The 15,883-nt window shown below is 36.0% G+C and overlaps 1 protein-coding gene across 1 annotated transcript in view; it reads left to right on the forward strand.

Annotated features, from left to right (window-relative positions):
* LOC150104065 (uncharacterized) overlaps positions 1–15,883 on the forward strand; it is a 387,411-nt gene that overhangs the window by 272,504 nt on the left and 99,024 nt on the right.

The following is a 15,883-nucleotide window of genomic DNA, read 5'->3' on the forward strand; positions in this document are numbered from 1 at the left end:
TCCAGTGGATCTCATCCCATGTGGGATTAAAGGGAAATGAAACAGCAGATGAAGTAGCAAAAATGGCTGCAACATCCAGTGATACTACAGATTTCAATCTTTTTAAAACCACTCAAAAAGAAAACATAAAAAGAATGATTCTCCAGGACATGACTCACCACTGGTATTCAGCAGAAAAACCAGGAGCTAGCATCAACTCCAAGTTTAATTGTGCCACTACCATGATTTCTCACCTCAAGACTGGCCACACAAGACCAATCAAGTTTAGCAATTGCATAAAAGTCTTCCCCCATCTGCAAAATCTGTAACATCGAGGAAGCATCGCCAATGCATTTACTAAATTGTATGAATATTTCCAAATGTGAACTTTTTAACAACCCAGGAAAGGTGCTGTATAAAATACATGAATTTGACCTCTATGATCTGGTGTAATAATACCATAATAAAAAAAAAGAAAAAAAAGAGGGGTGGCACTTGTATCATGGTGAAAGCATACATTATACTGAAAGTGTGTGATGTAATTTTCATTCAAAGTTGCTGTTTAACATGAGCAAGGGAAGTGATCTCATGAATATCCATGTGTTAAGGCTTAAGTGCTGGGGAAAAAACTCATAATAAAAGTTTAATGGAGTGAAACAGCACTAGGAAATGATGAAAAGTAGTATTTAATGCTTCCAATATTTAGTCTTAGTTACAGAGACATCATCAGGGAGTACAAAATGATCTGATGAACTCCAAAAAAACCATGATTGTGGGGTATCAGAAAGAGTGGCAGTATCCAGGAAACTGCTATTATTGTAGGCTGTATTATTATTATTATTATTACGGATATCTCCATGGAGTCAGTAGATTCATCGTGGGAGACCCAAACTATCAAAACAATATATATCATATCTCTTATTGAATTCATTTGCAGATGAAGAACTCATAACTGAGTCAGCAATGCATTCCACTCATTCACCACCCTCCAAGCGAAGCCTCGTTTTCACACTCTTGTTAACCACACTTTTCCTTAATTTCCAGGGATGACCTTTTTGTTCTTCCATCACTATCACACAGCTGAACCATTTCCCCTGCATCAATCTTATAAAAACCTTTTAGTAATTTAAATGTTTCTATCATATCCCCTCTTCTCCACCTATCAACAAACCTCTGCAATCCACAAGCTCTCAATCTGTCAATGTAGGGAGCATTTTTTACATCACTCATGAACTTAGTCATTCTCCTCTGAACCCTCTCCACAACCTCCTCATCTCCAAGGAATCCAGATGACCAGACCTGAACTGTAATCCAAATGTGGAAGTATCAACACTTTATAAAGGGGAATAATAACCTCTTTATCTCTGGATCCAAAATAATATTATGGATTCTAATGAATCCATAATATTATTTTCAATTGATATAGTTGATAAATCCTTTAGATGCTCTCCGCAAATAATTAATTTTCTTATAGTTTGTTTTTTGAAAAACTTCTTTCCCCAATGCTACGGATATTGATAATGTTAAATAAATACGCATCACAATCGCAGTATTTGGAAACGTGTCGGTTAATTTATTTTCGTATATATAATTTAAAACATCCCAAGGAGCCGACTCTTTTTTAATAAAACATTGCAAAGTTTTTAATTCCTCAAATAAAGTTATACCATCAATATTGCGATTGTCGGAATCTTGATTGTCGCTCAGTTTTAAATGCAAATCTTTACAATGTTTCATTAAATCTTCATCGCTCCAAACTTTTAATTTGCTAATGTCCCTTATAGTTTAAAGTCCTTGCTATGTTGTTTTAAGAGTATGAATCTTTCTGTGACTGAAGTTATTGTCGTGTCTAAAATCGCAAAGAAAAAATTTATTTTAAAATTTTATTTAGGATCACGCGTTGTCTCATCTGATGCTTCGTAACCAAACATTTTTGTTTTTGTTCTTTTGCTGTCTGGAAAAATAGGATTACTATTAAGATCATTTGCTGCTACTTTTGCAGTTCTAAGAATATTTACAAAATATTGGTCTGTTCGGCGAGTATTTAATTCTTGTATAACATAATAAAGATTTTCTGTCATTTTTCCTATATCAAATGTCGGATTCTGCATTATTTTGCTTGCATCATTGGGAGACTTAAGATTTCATACCAAACATGAACAGAACAAATAAATTTAAATGAATAAATCTTTGAAATTAAGTTGTCTTCCTGAACTCTAGAATCGATATCTTTAGTTTCATCTTCCGTAATATCAAAAAGAGCCTGGTAAATTTCCTTGATATTATTTTTAAGTGGCTTTATTGCTTCTACTCTACTTTCCCACCTAGTAGCAGAAAGTGGTTTCAAATTTAAAACACGAATGTTTTTTTTAATATAGCCCAACGCTTCATAGATATTGAAAAATAATTATATAATTCCTGTATTACCCCCAAAAAATTTACAGTTTCACAGGATATCTTGGCTGCATCATTAACTACCAAATTTAATGAATGAGCAGCACACGGAATAAAAAAAAGCCCTTGAATTTATTTCAAGGATTTTTTTTCTGCAGTCCATTATGCTCGCCTCGCATATTTGAACTGTTATCATAAGCTTGGCTGCGTAAATCCGAAATGTTAATATTCAATAATTTTAAATAATTTTTTATAAATTGAAATAGTCCTTGCCCAGTGGTATCTTCTACAGATTGAAAACCCAAAAAATGTTCATGAATTTCTGCTATATTTGTATCTTTATTTTGATTAACAAATCAAATAACAATAGATAATTGTTCTGTGTGTGGCTTATATCCGGAGTAGTGTTAAGAATTAATGAATAACATTTTGCCTCTTCAACCATTTCTAAAATGTTTTGTTTTATAGCTTCAGAAATTATACGGATGATTTCATTTTGTATTTTATCACCTAAATAATGAGCAGTGTTTTTTTTTTGTGATGTTTGGATGCGATGCAAGTGTTCTGCCATTATCGAATCAAATTTAGCGACAGTTTCTACTAAAACATTCTACAAAAAATTGCCGTTACCATTTTCAAAAAAGTTTTTGTGAAAAACCTCTAAAAGCTATACACTGTCTTGATTAATATTGTATTATGTAGATTAACCGTTCTATAACAGATTGCCAATATTTTTTTTCAGTTTCGTATAATTTTGTTGTGTGCAATCAATAATGCATTTCTTAATCAACGACATTTTAAGTTCACTGTATTTTGAACAGTTTTTAATGTGCGTGGAACTTGTCTCGTGTATTTTTAGTATAATATATGACTCAAATGTTGTCAATCGTTACAACCATATTCGTTAGTAAGTTGGGAATTTTGACTACCAAATATTTTGCAATAATAACAGAAAACTGAATTTTGCGATTCTAAATAACTTCATAAAAGTTTTTCTCCCTTTGCTAAATGTTAAAGATACCAAGCTATTTTAAACCTGGTTTTACTCCATTTCCCAAGTAAGCAAACAGACAAATAAGTCAAGTTTGTGGCTGCAAGTGTTGCAAGTCTAGCTGACCCTGCACGTAGTGCAAGACCAAGGCAACTCATGGTAAAAGTAGAATAAGCTCTGATCACTAATCTTAATATTTACCCATAATACAAAGCACATCTCCAGGAGGAGATGTATGATGCTTTGTATTAAAGGCAAGGGGCCACTACCCAGGCCGGTTTCAATCTTTATTGAAACTGGTCTGCTTGATGTGCCGTCCGCATATGTACGGGATTTTTAGCTATGGTCCCTTAGCTGATTAATATGTTTATAATTTATAAACTATTATCTTTAAAATTTTATTTGTTTATCAAAAATCTAAAAATAAGTACACAATTAAATTCAAAGTCAAATTGTCCAAAGTCACTTAAACACAGAATACACTCAATATGTTTCACATTCAAAATTGAAATGACTCCAAAAAAAATATAAGAAGTGGGTATTTGGATAGACGCTATTTCGTCTATCCAAATTTGAAGTGGAATTTAAGAAAACGAACATCGTAATATACACCTATGTTTCGGACTAAATATTTTTGGATAGATCAGTGTTTCTGAAACTTCAGATATCTGTGTACCCCTTCTTTAATTTTCATTATTACCAAGTACCTTTTCAAAATACTCTTATCAAAATAATAATAATAATAATAAATAAAAACATATTTCATTGTAAATGTCTGTTTTATTTGAATTTAGATGTACATTTAAACAAAAAAATATGATTTATTTTTAATAGAACAAAATTTATAAAGATACTATACATTTTTACTTATACATTTTTACTTAATATAAATAATTTATCACCAATTAGACAAGTGAAATTGCCTATTTCTATATCTGATATATTGCTCTCTTTCGTGCATTTTATGAATCCAGTCTTTAATCAACGCAACACCAGGCAACTCATTGCAAAGGTGGAGAAAGTTCTCATCACTCTTATCCCAGTATCTCCCATAATGCAAAACACATCTCCTTGCAGATATGTGTAATTCTATGCATTAAGGCAAGGGCCACTACCCATACCGGTTTCGACCTTTATTGAGGTCTCATCAGTGGGAGCCAGGCCCAGTAGTGGAGATACAAAGGCAGAAGCAATGAGAGGTCATCCTAACCTATAGGAGTTGCCAAAGAGTGTGCAACCGTATTATTAAATTACTCCAGATTCAGAGAAAGATGTTAAGAGTTTATTTTTCACTTGGTTAGACTATAATAAGTTTAGTTTAATCCTTTATCCAAGTGTGAGCAAACAAAGTTTGCGCCTGAAAGTATCTTCAGGACTGGGGTAAGGTAGTGCAACACCAAGTGAAAATTAAACTCTCAACATCTTTCTCTGAATCCGGAGAAATTTTTAATAATAAGGTTGCACACCCTTTGGCAACTCCTATAGGTTAGGATGACCTCTCGTTGCATCTGCCTTTGTATCTCCACTACTGGGCATGGCTCCCACTGACGAGACCTCAATAAAGGTCAAAACCGGTATGGGTAGTGGCCCTTGCCTTAATGCATAGCATTACACATATCCACAAGGAGATGTGCTTTGCATTATGGGAGATACTGGGATAGGAGTGATGAGAGCTTTCTCCACCTTTGCAACGAGTTGCCTGGTGTTGCACTACCTTACCGCAGTCCTGAAGATACTTTCAGGTGCAAACTTTGTTTGCTCACACTTGGATAAAGGATTAAACTAAACTTATGAACTTAATAATAAGATTTCACACCCTTGGCAACTCCTATAGGTTAGGATGACCTCTCATTGTTTCTGCCATTGTATCTCCACTACTGGGCCTGGCTCCCACTGACGAAACCTCAATGAAGGTCGAAACCGGTATGGATACCGGTTTCGACCTTTGCCTTAATGCATAGCATTACACATATCCGCAAGGAGATGTGCTTTGCATTATGGGAGATACTAAGATAGGAGTGATGAGAGCTTTCTCCACCTTTGCAACGAGTTGCCTGGTGTTGCACTATCCTACCCCAGTTCTGAAGATACTTTCAGGCACAAACTTTGTTTGCTCACACTTGGATAAAGGATTAAACTAAACTTATTATAGTCTAACCAAGTGAAAAATAAACTCTCTTACTCGAATATAACTCGCACTTATTTCCCAAAATTAAAGCTAAAAAATCGTGCTGCGAGATATATGTGAGGATTTTCGGAAACTAAAGTTTTCAGAAAAAAAAAACAACTGAAAATGGGTATGACTTACCAAGAAGCTTCTATTCTCCATCACTTCATCTGTCCTCAAGAGCGGTTTGCAGGCAGTATGATGGAGGAAAAAACCACTATTAAGAAGTGTATATGATTGGTGCAGTATTAATAAAAGATCGCGCTACCCAAACAAAACAAGCTGACAATTGAATTGAAATGCTAATTCTCTTAAACCGATTTCCATAATATCTGAAATGCATTCACTATATATTTTTTAGTTTTAACACGTTCATGACAGGGTAGTGTCAAGCAAAACAATATGTTGCACCTGCTGTATAGCAGTTTCTGTTGGAGGGAAGATGTGATTCATTAGTTAGTGTTTATATTCCCAGTTGCCTGTAATTGCACAATTTGTTGAGAAATATATTACACAGTCTGCAAATGATGTCTGTGAACCTTATCCAGTGACATGATAAAACTAATTGGTTTTAGTGTTTCTGTAGTATAATGGCTGTTGGGGATAGCATATTGTTTACTGCAGGGAGCGAATTATCACTGAAATGTGAAATTTGGGGCGATAGAGACTTGCAATTTGAGTAGGAGAATTCATGCATAATATAATTTAATATATATATATATATATATATATATATATATATATATATATTTATATATAGACTATAAAAGTTTATGAAATTCACATCGTATGGTACATCATGGGTTGTTTCCTTAAGTATCCTAATAAGTGGGTTCTAAAATGTTTAGTTTCAGTATGTATGACTACAATTTTTTTATCGTATGGTACATCATGGGTTGTTTCCTTAAGTATCCTAATAAGTGGGTTCTAAAATGTTTAGTTTCAGTATGTATGACTACAATTTTTTTATTAATAAAATATAATAAGCACATATTTAACTCTCAATGGGAAATGGCACCTTTTTCATTTGGTAAACTAAACGCTGTATTTTTCTAAAAAATCTCGTTGCCGTAATGCGGCTGAACGAGCGCCCTTATTAAGCAGCGCCTTGAGGCGGGCTGCCTCTATGCTACATCCTGTCTACGGTACTTGGCAAAGCACAGCGTAAGAATGAATTCACGGTCTGTCTTAAACTAACAATTTCCACTAAAAATATAATAAACAATCGAGAATATTTATACTGAGTCGATGCTTACTCTGTGAAATAAAATCTGTGGTAATATTGATAATAATGTTTCACTTCAAACGATATAATTCAAGAATAAGAAAATTTAATATTTTTTTTATTATTTCCTGTGGTGAAATGGCGCTTCTATCTTCAAGCACCCTTGTGCAGCGCACAATCTGCACAACCGCACGGCTCGGCCCTGACCATGCCAGAGTTCAAAGTTAAGTTAAATAACCAAGTAAGAGGTGTTGACAATTCCTTTGCACATTCACGCAACACCTGAGCTGATATTCCACCTAAACCTACAGCAGTGTTTGCATTTAAATTTTGCAATATACTAAGTACCTCTGATTTCTTAACTTCAATTCTCACATTAGTTATTGCTAGAGGTAGAGATATCCTCACTTGGGTGATAGCCTTTTGAAAAGTGATAACTCAGTAACTCTACTATTACATCTGAATTTATCACCTCAATACCACAGCACCCACTAAAGTTATCGTTCCAAAGTCATTCTTCCTTTTACTTGCCACATAGTGGAAGAACTCTTTGGGATTACCCTTGATCTCCTTGGCTAAGGTCTTCTTGTAATCTGATTTAGCTTTTCTTACTATGCTGGTAATCTTCCTAGCTTGAGCCTTGTACTGCTCATGAATGTACTGATCACCTTTCTTCTTGTAAATTCTCCATAACTTTTTGTTTTATGCAGATCAAGCTTGATACTACTACTCATCCATCTAATGCCTACCTTGTTTGTCTTCCTGACCATGGGGACACAATCTGATATTGCTTTCCTCAGATACCTGCTGATTTTATCCCATGAACTGCTAACATCTTTCCCCTTCAATATGTTCTGCCATGGGACGACTGTAAGCTCACTCCGAAGTTTGTTATAATTGCCTAACCTGTAGTTCCATATATATACCCCTTAAGAGAGAAAAATCCACAAATTTTGCAACCTCCCAAATCAATACCACATGGTTGCTCTCACCAATTGGAGGTAACGAGGACACCTTACTTATGCATATATCCTCTGGACCAATGACCAGGTCCAACATTCTCACACCACATGTCCCTTCACTTATGTGCTGTTTCAAGTAATTATCTCATAGAAGATGTATGAATTCCATTTCCTTTTTTTTTGCTACGTGATATTTCCTCCTTCCAATTGATATCACTATAATTCAAATCCCCCATAATAATCACTAATCCTGCACTTATTGTACTAATTTGCTGATGCATGAATTCAATATCACCTCCTGTACCCCTGGCCTATAGCAGCAACCAACTTTATATTTGTTGCTTTGGTCACTATTTCACACCAGACTGCCTCAAATGAACTATCATTCACATGTCTATCATCTTGATATACTACTTTCTTTAGCTGCAACTCATCAGCTATCATCAACAGTACTCCTCCCACCATTCTATTTTCTCTATCCTCCTTGAAAATACTGTACCCATCACATTCAATTCCAGTGACCACATCTGCTGACAGCCAAGTTTCACTAATGCCTACAACTTTTGGTGAGATTGCACTGACTAATGCCAAAAATTCTTCCCTCTTATTTCGAATGCTTCTTGCATTAATATACAAAAATTGCAGATTCCCTTTAGTTCTTGTACCAGCTTTAGAACTGATATACATGTCACTAATCTCAGTAATCCCATGCCGATTTTTATCCACTCTATTCTGCAATTTATTCCGCGAATAAGGATCAATAAATATACAATCACTGCTTAAGTTTCTCCCTCTGACACTCAACCTTTTCAATTTTAGTTTCCCTGCCCAATTTCTTCAACTTGTTCAGAAAACAGTAACTTCTTCAATTGCTTATGATCTTCCATGTTCAGATGCAACCCATCTCTTGCATACAGCTGTCTTTTGCCTTCAAGCACACTCCAGACATCAACAAATTCCAGACCTCTTTTTTTGCACATTCTTGCAATCATATCATTCATTATCATCGCTTGTTATTTAACTCATAATTGTCAAAACGAGGCAGCATACACACCATCCTCCCATTGACACTTTTCTTCTTCACAATATCTAACAATGTTCTTAAATCTTTTGCTACCTGATTTATACTACCATTCAGATCATTAGTACCCACCATAACTATCATATTTTCTGCATCATGCCCTCTCTTTATTGCTAAAGCTACTCTCTCTATTGTTCCACCAGCCAAGCACTCCTCAGGCATGCCGCTCTCCATACCCTTAATCATAGAATCACCATATATTTTGCCACTCATAACTTCACTCATGGCCTCATTTTCTACACTATTCAGCATGACTCTCCCAGTTTCATTACTCAATGCTCTTTTACTTAAGCCGTCACTCTCACAACATATCGTTTCTTCTAGACCTCTTGTGCTTTCATTCTGTTGACTCCCAATCACTCCCATACTATTTATTACTCCATCAATCACCAAAGACTCTCCCATACTTAATCCTGTTTCTAGTTACTTCAGCTAAAGTGTTCTCCATAGTCCTAATTTCTCTATTCAACACATTTAACTCAGTTTTATGTGGAGTAATTGTACGTGGAGCAATTATTCAGACAGTGATAAAGTAGCAATGAAATCTTGTGAGAAGAATGAAAATTTCTTAAGCTGTTGTGAGATGCAGTGATTATAGTGTCAGAGGTGGGGCTGGGGGTTCAGTTAAAAATGTAACTATTCTTCCTCTGGTTGATGATAGTGATCTTTAAAGTTTTATTCACTTGGTAATGCTATAAATTAAAGATGCCAAGAAATTAAATTATATTCAAGTGTAAACAATACTTTATCCAAGTGTTGTTTACACTTGGATAAAGGATTAAATCAAGTTTTTAATTTCTTGGCATCTTTAATTTATGATGATAGTGATCATACTATACTGACTTGGGAAATTGAGTCATAAACAAGTTTATGGCTGTTCAATTCCAAAAAGTTTACTTTCTGACCTAAAAAAGCAGGAAATTATGACCAACTGAGGAGCACTGTTCTGCATCATGGTATGGTTGTTGGATGGGAAGTGTTTAGTAAATACTTAAATGATGCAATATCAGAACATGTCCCTAGGGTTCAAACAATAAATAGGATAGGATAGGAGTGAAGTGAAATGGATGTTTAATCTCATTAGCAAGAAATTCACACACACACACACACACACACACAAAAAAGATGTGGAAAGATGATGAAAAGTCAGTTATGAAAATTATAAGGGGCAGGTTAGAAGAGTTACAACTATTGTATGGAAAGTTAAGTCTGAGTATCAAAAGAAACTGGATCTACAAGCTAAAGACAACCCAAAGGAATTCTAATTCTGGATAAGTTACATGTAGACACAGTTGAAAATTTATTTAAGTAAGACAGATTAATTACAAATTTTTTTGTTTCATATATCATGGATCATCAGTCTGCTAATGATCCATGGAGGGTGTAATAATAATAAAATAGTAATACAGTTTGAAATTAAAAAAAATTAAATAATGGATGTACTCGCATACAGAGAGCAACTTTAGATGCTCGTGTTTATGGGAATGTCTGTGTGGCAATTTGGTGTCATTTCAAAGGATCCTATGGTTAGTATTTATAGTTCCATTCTCTGCTAAATCAGATTTGTTCTGTTCTTTTCAAGGTAATTTACGATGATTGATGTTCAGGAAGGTGTATGGAAACAGATCAGTCTGATTGCCAAGAGTAGAATAACTTGCAGTTGCATGGGACTGAATAGATTCCAGGTAGCAATACAGGTGGAATTTTATCTTTTGAAGATGGTATCATATCTATCCCAATGGCTTTAACAGGCCTTAAGACTCACAACCTTCCAAGCATGCTTGGATTTCGTAACCGAAATATGAGGATAGGATGGTCATCCCTATTGCTCTAAGTATTCCTGGCTGTATCCCTGTTCACGAGGGCCAGTTTGCCTGCTTGAGGGATGAAAAACCCTAGATAAACTGGCAAAATAAAACCTTCTGTCCATGCTCAAGACCGGCTAACTTGGCTATAGCTGAGGAAGATCCTTCAGCTCCTCACGTCGTCGACAGGAATCGAACCTAGGACACTCCTTCCCTAGGCATATGGTTGTGAAGCGCAAAGCCACTTGGCTAACCATGCAGACCAGATGGTATCATAGAACTAATTAAATTAATAGGCTTGAAAGTTATGTAAATATTAACCTTCTTTAGGATATGAGAAATGTGCTCTGAAATGCCTTTAATGTATTGGAGATAACAATTCTGTGTGTGCGTCTTCTCTCCTAATAGAGGGTGGGAAAATGGTTGATAATCTTCTCTGTTGTTTTGAACTTGTAACCATTGAGAATGGTCATTTCATTCATTGTAGAAATTTCTTTTTGAAGTAGATAGATGAAAAATGGATAATGAGCTCTTGAAAGAAGGCATATAATAATGTAATATTTCTGTGAGGGACGTGAGCAGAAGTGTGATGGATATGTACCGACTCAAGAAGGAAGGTTTGCAAAAACAGATGATGATAAGGAACTGTCCCATTTTCTCTTTTTATGAGCACATCAAGCAAAGATATAGTCCCATAGTAACATTGATTGAACACAGTTGAGTCATTATGCCACAAATAAAAGAAAGAAAGAACACACATGAAAAAATAACTCTACTGAATGCAGATGATATGCAGGTGACAAATCCAGAAGAGATTGTTCATCTAATGAGTGCCCATTTTGCTAAAAGCTATCAACTTTTACCAGTGTTACGATTGGGACTATATCTTTCCTTGATGTGCTCATAAAAAGAGAATGGGACAGTTCCTTATCATCATCTATTTTTATTGGGAAGGTATGCAATTGAGGGTTGACACAGTTGAGTCATTATGCCACAAGTAAAAGAAAGAACAAACATGAAAAAATAACTCCACTAAATGCTGATGATATGCAGGTGACAAATCCAGAAGAGATTGTTCAACTAATGAGTGCCCATTTTGCTAAAAGCTATCAACTTGCTGTATGCAACATTGAGCTCACTGTCACCTCTTCATTAGACAAAACTCAGGCATATGAGAAGGCAGTACTAGAGCTATTGCACAAACTGAATAATAATTTGGCAATAGGAACTGATGGGATGTCAGAATGGATGCTAATGACTGTTCACTGAACTGACTATTGTTTTGACCAGGATACCAGGATATGTAATTTGATTTGGAACAGGAAGATTCCACAGGAGTGGAAAGAATGCATGGTAATCCCATTGCACAAGGTGGTGCAAATAACAGTTGTATCCAACTATCAACCTATCAGTATCTCCTCAGAGTGATGGTGAAAATTGTGGAAAAGTTGATTACAGCTTGCATACAGAAATGATATGACAGAGAATCTACACTATAACAAAATCAAGTTTCCTTAGCACAAAAATTAATATTAGACATGCCATCCAGATGCAGAAAGGAAGGCAAAAGAACTATGTCTTTTGCTTTCCTTTTTGGCACTGATCTGAGAGGTAAGAAGCATTCTATGGGAGAAGGATGTGTAGGAGTTGTTGGACAAAGCAAAAATGAAGAGCAAGAAGGTGCAGATTCTGTGTATTCTGCCATGCTGTGATAGTGGCAAATTGAGGAAGAGGGTGTTGACAGTAGAAAAATCAATATGCAGGTTGTGCAGAAGGATTAATGTAGAGTTTGTGAACCTATGGCCTGAGTTTGATGGAAAGAACAATTTGTATAAAGCTGACAGACTGCATCTAAATAGTTTTGGTATTAGGTGTCTAGAGTGAGCTTTGTTCATTGAGCATGCTGAAGTACAAATTCAGGAAAAACTTCAAGTTAGAATGGATGTATGTGAATGTGTGTGAAGGCACTCATGAGGTTAGTGAATGTGAGAATGACGAACAAGTGTGGAATCTAGTCTCAAGCAAAAATATTGAATAGGGTAGTTAATTCAGGAAGTAAAGGTGGTTGGAGACTTAAAGGGATGCTGTAGTTTCTAAATGCTAATGCCAGAAGTATTAGGAACAAGATGAAAGAATTTTTGGCATTGGTTAGTGCAACCTCGTCAAAAGTTATAGGTATTAGTGAGACTTGGCTAACAGCAGATGATGTAGTTACAGGGATAGAATGTGAAGAGTTTAGTATTTTCAGGGAAGATGGAGAAGATAGGATGGGGGAGGGATATTGCTGATGATAGCAGATGAATTGCAGCCAATAAGATTATGAAATAGGCCTGGCTGTTTGTTTGAAGCAGGCTGGGGTGAGATGAAGACCAATAAAACAAAATATACGATTAGTTTCTGCTATAGGCCAGAGGATTCCAGGAATGATCTGGAAGATATTGATCCGCAAATTAGTATAATGAGTGAAAGACAAGTGATTATTATGGGGAACTTCAACTATGGAGATGTAGATAGTAAGGAAGAGAGATCACATGGCAGGAAGGAAATGGGATTTATACACCTACTAGAGAATTACTTGAGGCAGTATGTGATGAGGGGACTTGGATGCAAGAATATTAGACCTGGTCATAGGATCACAAGAGATATCCATCTAAGATGGACATGTTGCATCTGATTGGGGAAAGTGACCATGCAGTCTTGATTAGGGAGAATATAAAAAATGAGGAGTATTCTCTCAAGAAAGTGATATATGTAGAACTACAAGGCAAGTGAGTATGACAAACTTAGGAGGAAGCTCGAAGCTGTGCCATGGCATAAAATCCTGCAGGAAAAGGATGTTAGTAATGGATGGGAGATGGGTAAGAAGGAATCTAGAGGAAGCAATATTAAATTTATACATAAGGTAAGGAAGGTTAATCAGGTAGGAGTTAGATGGATGAATAATATCATTAATAATGAGCTTTAGAAAAGGAAAATGCTGTGGAATATATAAGGAGAAACATGACTTCAGAAATCCCAAAGAGTTCTTTCGCTATGCGGCAAGTAAGAGGAAGAATGACTATGAAGAATAATCTTAATGAGTGCTAATGGTAACAAGATGACAAAAGTAAATAAAATAATTGAGTAACTGAGTGACTACTTTGCAAGGATATACCATTCAAGTGAGGTTAATGCTGTAACATATATGACAGAGACTTATGTAGGAACAGAGGTGGATGAATTTGAAGTTCTTAGAATATTGCAGAATCTCAGTGTAAATACAACTGCGGGATTAAATGGGCTATGAGCTTGCTTTTTGTGGAAATGTGCAAGGAAATTGGCAATGCTTCTGACTAGGCTCTTTAATTTAAGTCTCAGCTCTGGTGGAGTTTTAAGGGAGTGGAAAAAGAGCAAAATAATTCCCTCGCATAAGACTGCAGTAGCAAATTATAGACCAATCAGTATCTCAGAAGTGGTGGTAAAAGTACTCAAAAAAAATTGGTCAAAAAGAGAATTCAAGAATGAGTGGATAAGAAAACTCTACTCTATGGGGGGGGGGGGGGGAGACATGTCTTTGTGAAGAGTTGGCAATGCCTTAGTAATTTACTAACATTTTATAATAGAGTGTTCCATATGAGGATAGATTGAGGGTGTGTGGACTGCAGAAGTTGGTTGATACGCAAAAAAGAAGGGATATGATAGAAATATTTAAGTTATTTAAAGAATTTTATAAGATTGAATCAAGGAAAATGTATCAACTCTTGGCCAAAAGGGAGCAGAACAAGAGGTCATCCTGGAAGTTGAGTAAAAGTGTGATTGGTAGGGGGGGTATGAGGACTAGATTTTTACTTGAAGAGTTATGAATGAATGGAATGAGTTGCCAGAGTCAGTTGTTAACACTTTATCTGTTAGTAGGTTCAAGGAGTAGTATGATAAATTATGTGAACAGTTTGGGTCTCCTGCGATGAATCTTCAGACTCCATGGAGGTACCTGTACAATAATAATAATAATACTCTGTAATGAACAGAAGGTCACGAGTCCTCCAGCATGAGGAGATTGATGAAGAAGAAGTAATGAACAGTTTGGATTTATTGATAGAAGGTCATGTTGGAGCAACTTGCTCACATTCTTTAATGTTACCCTTCAGTTAAACAAGGGGAATGGATAGACCATGATATTTTTGGACTTTGCTAAGGTTTTTGGCAGAATACAGCATAGAATACTGTTGCATAAATTGGAGATATGGAAGTGGATTATAAAATGTAGAAAATGGGAAGGACTTGGAGATTAGTATAACAGACCTCGACAGCAGCATTGCATCAGAGGCAGAAGAATACTGATTCAGAGAGATGAGTAGCCTGATCGAGAGTGATGATAACAAGCAGAAAGTAAATGAAATAATAAAAGTGGGGCATGTGGTGTTTGAATCCTTGTGAAGTTTTCGAAGATCGTGTTAATTGGGAGGATGAATGGTGAGCAAATGTAGGTAAAATGATGAATGCAAAGCAAATCAGAGGGATTGAGAGAGTTATGGGAAATGATAGAAGAGAGAATAAAACCAATAGAAGAGAGAGAATCAAGGAAATGGAAGGGATTACTGGAACTAGGGATGGAGAGATGCCAGAACAACAGATAAGTAGAGGAACAAAGGAAGTGTTAGAGGAGAGAAAGCATTGGATGCAGGTGAACAAGGAAGGAACAGAGTGGTAAGAGGGGGTATAGAGACTCGATGATCTGTGATGTGCAAGATAGAATGCCTGAGGAGTTTTTGCCTGGAGGAACAATGTAGCAATTAAGCCAGGTGAAAAGGCGGATGAGATGATTGTGATGGTAGGAATGAATGACTCGAGAGGCAGTGGGAATTGGGTGGTGAGAGATCTGACATTCGTGCTTGAGGTTGTACGGAAAAAGACTGTGAGAGGGAACATTTTGTGTGTGTGTTTCCCAGGTACATATGATAATGCAGAGCTGCAGAGAAGAGCATTAATGATGAATAGTATAATAGCCAGAATGTGTTGAAAGAGAGGATTGGAATATGTGGATGCTTGAAGGGCATTTGAGGATAGAAAGGAACTTGTATGCAAGAGATAGCTTACATTTGAATGAGGAAGGATGTAGGCATCTGGAGAGATTGATGTTCTCTGTATGGGTCAGTGTATCAATGCAGTAAAACTAGAATTATCAAGGTGGATGGTACTAAGGGTGACCTCTTGTGGGAATAGGTGTTTGGTAGAAGGGGGAATACATCGTGTAATGCTGAATCCAGTGGAGTCTGGAGGGGATAATGATATATGGAACA

This window comes from Typopeltis vanoorti, chromosome 8, assembly GCF_054136105.1.
Source record: "Typopeltis vanoorti isolate ZY-2024b chromosome 8, IOZ_Tvanoo_1.0, whole genome shotgun sequence".
Classification (NCBI taxonomy): Eukaryota; Metazoa; Arthropoda; class Arachnida; order Uropygi; family Thelyphonidae; genus Typopeltis; species Typopeltis vanoorti.